We start from the raw sequence: 10,116 nt of genomic DNA on the forward strand, positions 1-10,116 counted from the left end.
CCGACTCGACGACGCCTACCGTTGACTCATCTTTAATCCCCCAACACCGCGTCCGAGGGAGAATGTAACACCCGCGAATTTCCCATTTTGACATTTAAAATTTATTAAACTGTTTAACCACTTTATTATATATTTTTGAATTATTCTATTTAATTAATCTTATGTCAAACACGATTTTTATAAACGTATTATATAAAAGCTCGTTTATATAAAAATACGTACGATTTAATTATATCTTTAAGGCATGATTTATATAATAATATATGTATACGTATTTTGGTCGGATAATAATAGTGACAGTAATAATATTAGTTTCCGTCTCAAGTTAAAATAAACTCGAGACATTTTTCCGTCTAGCTATAGACCGTCACATTTCACCTTGTACCTACTTTAATCCGGACCAACCCGAATTTGACAACACACTCACCTACCCTCTTACACCTTACCCTTAAATATCTCTTTTATATATATTTAGATATTATTAGTATTATTTATGCCATTAGATATTATTATTATTAGATATTATTATTATTATTATATATTAATTTTTATTACTATATTGTTGTTGTTGTGAGATGCGTGACCGACACCCCCCTGCTTTCCCCTTTCTCTTTCGTGAATCACCAACATCAACAACATTCACCTGCAAAAAGAAACAACAAACAATCAATAAACCATAAACACCATTTTTTCGACCTTTCAAGTTCAGATCCCGACTTCGTTTCTCAACCAAATTCCGTAATTTTTGTACCATTCTCTTCCCCTTTCCTTCCTCCTCCTTTTAAGGTAAGAAAGTCTCCTTTTTGTAGTGGTTTCGTCTTTCGCCGTCTTATAAAAGTGTCGTCTTTTAGCTTCTTTATTCCGTTTTCTTGCCCTTTTACGAAGGATTCGAAGACCCGGGGTGAGGCTCGTGCCTTGTGGACCATTTATTCGAAGAATAAGGGGCGTTTAAGGTAACATGATTATACCGATCCTATTATTACTTTCATTGTTCGGGTTGTATGAATCATATGCAATTTATATTTAAATATGTGGTCTACTTATTGAAATTTAAGTTAAAGTGAAGAATTGTGGATATATTAGTACTATATATTTACGTTATTAATCACACTCTTTTTGGAGGTGGTTGGTGATAGCTAATTGGAATTTGGGATACCAGGAACTCTTTTGTAGTAAGGCTATTAATTAGTTGGAAATCTGGAGTAAACCTCATCATTTTGTTGAGTTTAACATAGACATGTTGGTCACTCCATATTAAGCAAGATAGGATTTGTTCTAACTTCGTAGAATGATAATTATAAGAAGATAATATGGTCCGTAATAATTTTAAGGTGATTTGTTATATGAAGTTCATCTAGTACTTGGGGCGATTAGTATAAAGATGGTATGTAGAGTATTATAGATTATTTTGCACAACAGAGGTATGAACAACACATATGGGATTTTGGATGTAACAACTCTATGGATGGCTTTGAAATAGTATAATAACCAGTGTTGTGTTTGTCGTTTTACTCTTGAAATTCATAGTTATGACATAATTTGACATTGTGAAAGTTTAAGGCATGATCTTTAGCATGTGGATTTTGCCAATGATGAACACGTATGAAAAAAATTGTATGGCAAGTATGTGGATTTTTAGTATTGGTATTACTAGCTTATAATTTCAATTCCAGGGATAAGCTTTTTGCTTGTTTATTACATTGGATATGAATTTGACGCAAAAGTATGAGATTGAGACTTTGGTTTGTGGTACTGTATTTTAACTGTCGTATTCTTTGACCTTGACTTGTGGGTGAGTAGCTTAGAGTTTTACTCAAATGTTGAGCAGTTCCTTTAATGGAATATTTGACAATATCGATATTGAAATTGGGATGGAAATTGGTTACTTTGGAGTATTATATTATGAGACGGAGTACTGAGTAGGACGGAGTAATGAGAGAGATGGGGTAGAGAGTTGAGATTGAATTAATTATTGGGATGAGAGTGTCTATAATAAGGTTGGTCGTGGCCTACTGCAGCCTGGCCGTGGCCTGCGGTAGCCTGGCAGCAGCCTAGCAGTAGCTAGCTGTGGCCTGGCCGTGGCCTAGGCAGTGGCCTGGCTAAGTTGCGAGTTTGGGCCGTATCTATAAATTGTTTTGACGCTAGTTTGGTTTATTTAAAATATAATTAAATTAATTTACGTCTCATATTTTTTTTATAAAGATAATTCGTTAATATCGTCCTTTCACATAATTATTTTAGGTGGCTCATATGTGGTTGAAGATGAAGAGTAATTTTGGGTTTTAGAAGCTTTCTCAAGTTTATTGCTTGTCTCTTTGCTAGCTTAAGGTAACTATTCCGAGTTACTCGACGAATTAATGTCACATTAGTAGTTGATGTTGTGTTTGTTGTTTGATAAGTGTTTAGGTGAAAGATAATAAGGTTGGTAAAAATTATGCTTATATTGATGGTTATCACATGTTAGGATAGTTTATAAATTGAAATTGTAATTATAGGCCCAAAATGAATTTTATAGTGATAAGTGTAATGTTTTGATGATTGTGCCGAAAACTGAGCCTTAGTCCCTTTGACTGATGCGATGTCAGTTAATTGAGTGATTGGTCAGCCGCAATTTAACCCGTACCTGTCGCAGGGCTGGGGTTGCGGGTAAAAATTCGGTTGAATGAATTAGATAATCGGCCTTTTTCTTGTTTAGGCCATTTATTATATCTCTATTTCACATGTGTAGTTAGTTGAATTTAAACAGCTTCTTATTTAGTTAGTTGAATTTAAATAGCTTCTTATTTTGTAGTAATGGCCCTAGATTCCCCTAAAACCTTTAATATTGTTAAAATTGCTAGAATTGGAAGTTAGTATTGAATTCTTATTGAGGAACTGTTGGATTGTATGCTGTAAATAGACATTTATATAGCCTTTCACATGATAGAATGTTAGCATTTAGGTTGGTAAGTAGGACTTTTTGCCCTCTTAAGGTTAAGTGGGTGTCTTACTTGACTTGTGTGGTGAGTCGTGTGTGGTGTGGGCTAAAGTATTCAAGCTGGGACTAGCTGTGACTAGGTCCTAGGTGAGTATTTCGGCCTTCATCATAGATAGGTCTTTGTAGTCTCTGACGAGTATATGTTCACTGCTTGATAGCCTTTGTGTTCCTGACTAGTGGATGTTTATCCAAGTTGGGGCATGACCTCAGGTACTTATTTTGATAGTATGGGGTCAGCTTAAGTATTAGCCAACCCTTCGGTGGTGTCCTTAGGGTACTCACTTCACTTTGTTTTAAAAAAAGTTGTGAGTCTTGGGTGCGGTGGTGTGTATCCGCATGTCTAGGTCTGCGCAGACCATGTTTTCTTAATAGTAACCGCTGAGCCAAGATACCGGTTCGATTACCTTCCCTACCTCGTGGTATAGACATGAGTTACAAAGTGACTATTGACCGTACTAAGAACTTATGCCTGTCTTTGATATATTGCCCTTTCTTGTATGGTGATTCTATGAATCATAGAAGGTGAGATGCAAGCCGACTATGGTTGATAGAGTTTGGATTCCTGGATGTTATGTGACTCACATGAAAGTGTAGCTTGAGTCGGTCTAGTATTCACATGCTAGGACTATGTGTTGTTATATTGTTGTTCACATGATAAGCACGTTTGTCTAGCATCTATATGCTAAGGCATTGTGTGATTCGTATTCATATTCTTATGTTTACATGTTATATTAATTATGACATTTCGTGGCTGGGAGAACTCGGAGTTACTCCCCACTGACTGTGGCTTTCGTATTTGTATAAAATGCGAATGACAGGTAGGTGATGCATATATGGGGTATATGGACGAGCTAGCGAGCAAAGTAACCTTGGGACCTAGACTGGTTTTATTTCATTGTGACCCTTAAACCCTTTTTATGTCACATACATTTTAGGGACATATGTCTCCCTTTCTCATATTTGGTTTGTATAACTTTGTTTCGCGACTTTAGCGAGGTTTCATTCATGAGATTTATTTTGGACCTTGCATGTTTGACACCTTCCCTTTTGGATATCTTTATAACAGGTTCAGGTTTTAAAAATTACAGGTTTTTACCCAATTGAACCTATTACAAACATATCCTGTCAGTTTTTCTGTAGAATTACGTGTTTACTTTTCCGCGATAAGTGAGGGTGTTATAGTTGGTATCAGAGCCTATTTGCTCCCGACGCACGTTTGTGCACCCGAATATAAATAACTTGACCTTAAAATAATAAACTTGAGAGATGGGTAAGATGGGTAGACTTAGGACCTTATGTTGTAGTCTCTTTGTGTTTGCTCTTTGTTAGGTACTAACCTGTTTGTTGATTGTCATTTAATAATTGTTGCGTTCTTGGATCTATGACCGTAAGCTTATCTATGGCTAATGGAGTTATTACCCTTATTATAAAAAAAAAATTTGAACTAAAGGTTTTGAAAATATTTTAATATTTTTCACTGGTTTTAACGTCAATTAGTGTTAAAGCTTGTTATTGGAGACGTCTGATAATTAGTTTTATCATTTGTTGGTGTAAAAATGTATTTTTATGTCTTTGAATTGGAATATTGATGTTCTTGAGTGATCGCCAAGAGTATCTCCGTTCCATTGAAAGGACATTTATATTTTACGAAGATCAAGATTTAGTGCCTTTTGCTGAGGATTGAAGATTTGTTCAACCTTTGAAGAATGCATCTACTTCCTTGAAGATGTTTCTCGTTCTTTTTGTATCTCGCCTTATTCTTAATCTCTTGGTGCCTATCCTTCTTCTAAACTCTCTATTCTTCTTCCTAGGAAGTTACATTTGTATCCTCCCAACTTGTCCTTTAGGTCAACCAAGGTTAACACCCCACAAAAGAAAGAAAACTATTTAAAAGGCGTTAAGGGAGGATTAGCAAGGGTGAAAGGACTTAGGTAGTGTGGTGAGACGTACTTGGGGTTCTTATACCTAACCCCTTGGTAATGTGAGTATAAGGGATAGGTGGAATTATGTGTGTTAAGAGTGAGTTGCCTATGTTACTAAAGTTATAGAACTTGGCTTTTTTGTTGTTTGAGATTTGAGTATCTGGCTTTTCCTTGTTGTCTAATTTCCCTTTCTCCTTGATCGTACGCGTTACCGTTCATACCTCATTTCCTCGCTTCATCTTGCTCCTCCTTTAAGTTTGACATTCGTATCTTGTGAAACTCTATCTTTGACATCCTTGTAATTTTGACTTCAATTTCTACCCTATGAAATTCATTATAGCTCTCTTGAGGCTTAAGTTTGAGCTCTCTTAACATACTTTGTTATTATGCTATCTAAGTTACTTTCCTTTTTGTACAACTTCTAAACTTTCAAGCTACCAGTTTTGATTCATTTTTAAAAGTTTATGTCACTTCTGCAAACCTAACCTATTTTAAAGATTTGAAAATGAAAATTCGATTTAATTCTCTAATTGTTCTTTGAGTATATACTTCTTCATCATGGTTTTGAGTTGCTAAACCTGAGATTTTTGTAAATTTTATCCAATTTCTATTGACCTTGATCTATTTATGACTTCTTTGTCAAAGATTAATATTATATTTCCGGAATTTAACTCCCCTTTTAGTTTAAAGGTGAAACCTTTATTTCTACTTTGGCTTTTTGCAAAAGAAAATTTGAGTAGATTACCTTTCTCGTATTTTGATTTTAACATTGATCCGATGTTAGAACTAGTTATTGGAAACGTTTGATAACTTGTTCTACGATTGTCGGCGAATAGTTTTTGTTTTAAATTTGTCTCTGACTTGGAAAGTTAGCGTTCTTGTGTGCACGACAAGAGCAATTCCGTTCCATGAATGAGACTTATATTTTTGAAAACTCTTCATTAATGTTTTTGAAGGTATTTTGATTTTCGATTTATACAAATGATTTGCCTTTTTACCTTATCTTTGATTTGGAATGTGATGTTCTTGAATACGTAACGAGAACACATCCGTTCCTCTGATGAGAGTCTGGTTCTGTCGGAAAATTTTAGTTGAAACTCTTTAAAGAATTTTGATTCTTACGATAAGTGACCTTTTAAATGTTTTAGTTACCGATTTCAATTCCAGTTTTATTTTCATAACCTTTCATTTCTACTTTCAAGTTTCGAGGACGAAACTTTTTAAAAGGTGGGGTGATTGTAACACCCGCGAATTTCCCATTTTGACATTTAAAATTTATTAAACTGTTTAACCACTTTATTATATATTTTTGAATTATTCTATTTAATTAATCTTATGTCAAACACGATTTTTATAAACGTATTATATAAAAGCTCGTTTATATAAAAATACGTACGATTTAATTATATCTTTAAGGCATGATTTATATAATAATATATGTATACGTATTTTGGTCGGATAATAATAGTGACAGTAATAATATTAGTTTCCGTCTCAAGTTAAAATAAACTCGAGACATTTTTCCGTCTAGCTATAGACCGTCACATTTCACCTTGTACCTACTTTAATCCGGACCAACCCGAATTTGACAACACACTCACCTACCCTCTTACACCTTACCCTTAAATATCTCTTTTATATATATTTAGATATTATTAGTATTATTTATGCCATTAGATATTATTATTATTAGATATTATTATTATTATTATATATTAATTTTTATTACTATATTGTTGTTGTTGTGAGATGCGTGACCGACACCCCCTCTTTCCCCTTTCTCTTTCGTGAATCACCAACATCAACAACATTCACCTGCAAAAAGAAACAACAAACAATCAATAAACCATAAACACCATTTTTTCGACCTTTCAAGTTCAGATCCCGACTTCGTTTCTCAACCAAATTCCGTAATTTTTGTACCATTCTCTTCCCCTTTCCTTCCTCCTCCTTTTAAGGTAAGAAAGTCTCCTTTTTGTAGTGGTTTCGTCTTTCGCCGTCTTATAAAAGTGTCGTCTTTTAGCTTCTTTATTCCGTTTTCTTGCCCTTTTACGAAGGATTCGAAGACCCGGGGTGAGGCTCGTGCCTTGTGGACCATTTATTCGAAGAATAAGGGGCGTTTAAGGTAACATGATTATACCGATCCTATTATTACTTTCATTGTTCGGGTTGTATGAATCATATGCAATTTATATTTAAATATGTGGTCTACTTATTGAAATTTAAGTTAAAGTGAAGAATTGTGGATATATTAGTACTATATATTTACGTTATTAATCACACTCTTTTTGGAGGTGGTTGGTGATAGCTAATTGGAATTTGGGATACCAGGAACTCTTTTGTAGTAAGGCTATTAATTAGTTGGAAATCTGGAGTAAACCTCATCATTTTGTTGAGTTTAACATAGACATGTTGGTCACTCCATATTAAGCAAGATAGGATTTGTTCTAACTTCGTAGAATGATAATTATAAGAAGATAATATGGTCCGTAATAATTTTAAGGTGATTTGTTATATGAAGTTCATCTAGTACTTGGGGCGATTAGTATAAAGATGGTATGTAGAGTATTATAGATTATTTTGCACAACAGAGGTATGAACAACACATATGGGATTTTGGATGTAACAACTCTATGGATGGCTTTGAAATAGTATAATAACCAGTGTTGTGTTTGTCGTTTTACTCTTGAAATTCATAGTTATGACATAATTTGACATTGTGAAAGTTTAAGGCATGATCTTTAGCATGTGGATTTTGCCAATGATGAACACGTATGAAAAAAATTGTATGGCAAGTATGTGGATTTTTAGTATTGGTATTACTAGCTTATAATTTCAATTCCGGGGATAAGCTTTTTGCTTGTTTATTACATTGGATATGAATTTGACGCAAAAGTATGAGATTGAGACTTTGGTTTGTGGTACTGTATTTTAACTGTCGTATTCTTTGACCTTGACTTGTGGGTGAGTAGCTTAGAGTTTTACTCAAATGTTGAGCGCTCCTTTAATGGAATATTTGACAATATCGATATTGAAATTGGGATGGAAATTGGTTACTTTGGAGTATTATATTATGAGACTAGTCTTGAGTAGGACGGAGTAATGAGAGAGATGGGGTAGAGAGTTGAGATTGAATTAATTATTGGGATGAGAGTGTCTATAATAAGGTTGGTCGTGGCCTCTGCGCACTGGCCGTGGCTGCGGTAGCTTTGCGGCGACCTAGCGATAGCTAGCCGTGTGCTTTGGCCGTGCCTAGGCGTGGCCTGGCTAAGTTGCGAGTTTGGGCCGTATCTATAAATTGTTTTGACGCTAGTTTGGTTTATTTAAAATATAATTAAATTAATTTACGTCTCATATTTTTTTTATAAAGATAATTCGTTAATATCGTCCTTTCACATAATTATTTTAGGTGGCTCATATGTGGTTGAAGATGAAGAGTAATTTTGGGTTTTAGAAGCTTTCTCAAGTTTATTGCTTGTCTCTTTGCTAGCTTAAGGTAACTATTCCGAGTTACTCGACGAATTAATGTCACATTAGTAGTTGATGTTGTGTTTGTTGTTTGATAAGTGTTTAGGTGAAAGATAATAAGGTTGGTAAAAATTATGCTTATATTGATGGTTATCACATGTTAGGATAGTTTATAAATTGAAATTGTAATTATAGGCCCAAAATGAATTTTATAGTGATAAGTGTAATGTTTTGATGATTGTCTTAAAAACCGAGCCTTAGTCCCTTTGATGATGCGATGTCGATTAATTGAGTGATTGGTCACCGCAATTTAACCCGTACTGTCGCAGGGTGGGGTTGCGGGTAAAAATTCGGTTGAATGAATTAGATAATCGGCCTTTTTCTTGTTTTAGGCCATTTATTATATCTCTATTTCACATGTGTAGTTAGTTGAATTTAAACAGCTTCTTATTTAGTTAGTTGAATTTAAATAGCTTCTTATTTTGTAGTAATGGCCCTAGATTCCCCTAAAGCCTTTAATATTGTTAAAATTGCTAGAATTGGAAGTTAGTATTGAATTCTTATTGAGGAACTGTTGGATTGTATCTTTGTAAATAGACATTTATATAGCCTTTCACATGATAGAATGTTAGCATTTAGGTTGGTAAGTAGGACTTTTTGCCCTCTTAAGGTTAAGTGGGTGTCTTACTTGACTTGTGTGGTGAGTCGTGTGTGGTGTGGGCTAAAGTATTCAAGCTGGGACTAGCTGTGACTAGGTCCTAGGTGAGTATTTCGGCCTTCATCATAGATAGGTCTTTGTAGTCTCTGACGAGTATATGTTCACTTTGCTTGATAGCCTTTGTGTTCTGACTAGTGGATGTTTATCCAAGTTGGGGCATGACCTCAGGTACTTATTTTGATAGTATGGGGTCAGCTTAAGTACTAGCCAACCCTTCGGTGGTGTCCTTAGGGTACTCACTTCACTTTGTTTTAAAAAAAGTTGTGAGTCTTGGGTGCGGTGGTGTGTATCCGCATGTCTAGGTCTCTGTGATTTTAGGCTAGGGTTGTGTTGTCTCTTGGCCATGTTTTCTTAATAGTAACCGCTGAGCCAAGATACCGGTTCGATTACCTTCCCTACCTCGTGGTATAGACTTGAGTTACAAAGTGACTATTGATCGTACTAAGAACTTATGCCTGTCTTTGATATATTGCCCTTTCTTGTATGGTGATTCTATGAATCATAGAAGGTGAGATGCAAGCCGGCTATGGTTGATAGAGTTTGGATTCCTGGATGTTATGTGACTCACATGAAAGTGTAGCTTGAGTCGGTCTAGTATTCACATGCTAGGACTATGTGTTGTTATATTGTTGTTCACATGATAAGCACGTTTGTCTAGCATCTATATGCTAAGGCATTGTGTGATTCGTATTCATATTCTTATGTTTACATGTTATATTAATTATGACATTTCGTGGCTGGGAGAACTCGGAGTTACTCCCCACTGACTGTGGCTTTCGTATTTGTATAAAATGCGAATGACAGGTAGGTGATGCATATATGGGGTATATGGACGAGCTAGCGAGCAAAGTAACCTTGGGACCTAGACTGGTTTTATTTCATTGTGACCCTTAAACCCTTTTTATGTCACATACATTTTAGGGACATATGTCTCCCTTTCTCATATTTGGTTTGTATAACTTTGTTTCGCGACTTTAGCGAGGTTTCATTCATGAGATTTATTTTGGACCTTGCATGTTTGACACCTTCCC

At 35.1% G+C, this 10,116-nt stretch overlaps 2 long non-coding RNA genes across 2 annotated transcripts; both read left to right on the forward strand.

The window, feature by feature from the left end:
- Positions 1-596: 596 nt before the first annotated feature.
- LOC141592914 (uncharacterized) lies at positions 597-2,419 on the forward strand. The gene is made up of 3 exons (XR_012521261.1): positions 597-786; positions 886-953; positions 2,242-2,419. It is a non-coding gene; the product is annotated as an uncharacterized LOC141592914 (long non-coding RNA).
- A 4,259-nt stretch (positions 2,420-6,678) lies between these two features.
- On the forward strand, positions 6,679-8,416 carry LOC141592970 (uncharacterized). Its single transcript, XR_012521270.1, has 3 exons — positions 6,679-6,857; positions 6,957-7,024; positions 8,309-8,416. It is a non-coding gene; the product is annotated as an uncharacterized LOC141592970 (long non-coding RNA).
- The last annotated feature ends 1,700 nt before the right edge of the window (positions 8,417-10,116 follow it).

The sequence above is a fragment of the Silene latifolia genome, chromosome 1 (assembly GCF_048544455.1).
Source record: "Silene latifolia isolate original U9 population chromosome 1, ASM4854445v1, whole genome shotgun sequence".
Lineage (NCBI taxonomy): Eukaryota > Viridiplantae > Streptophyta > Magnoliopsida > Caryophyllales > Caryophyllaceae > Silene > Silene latifolia.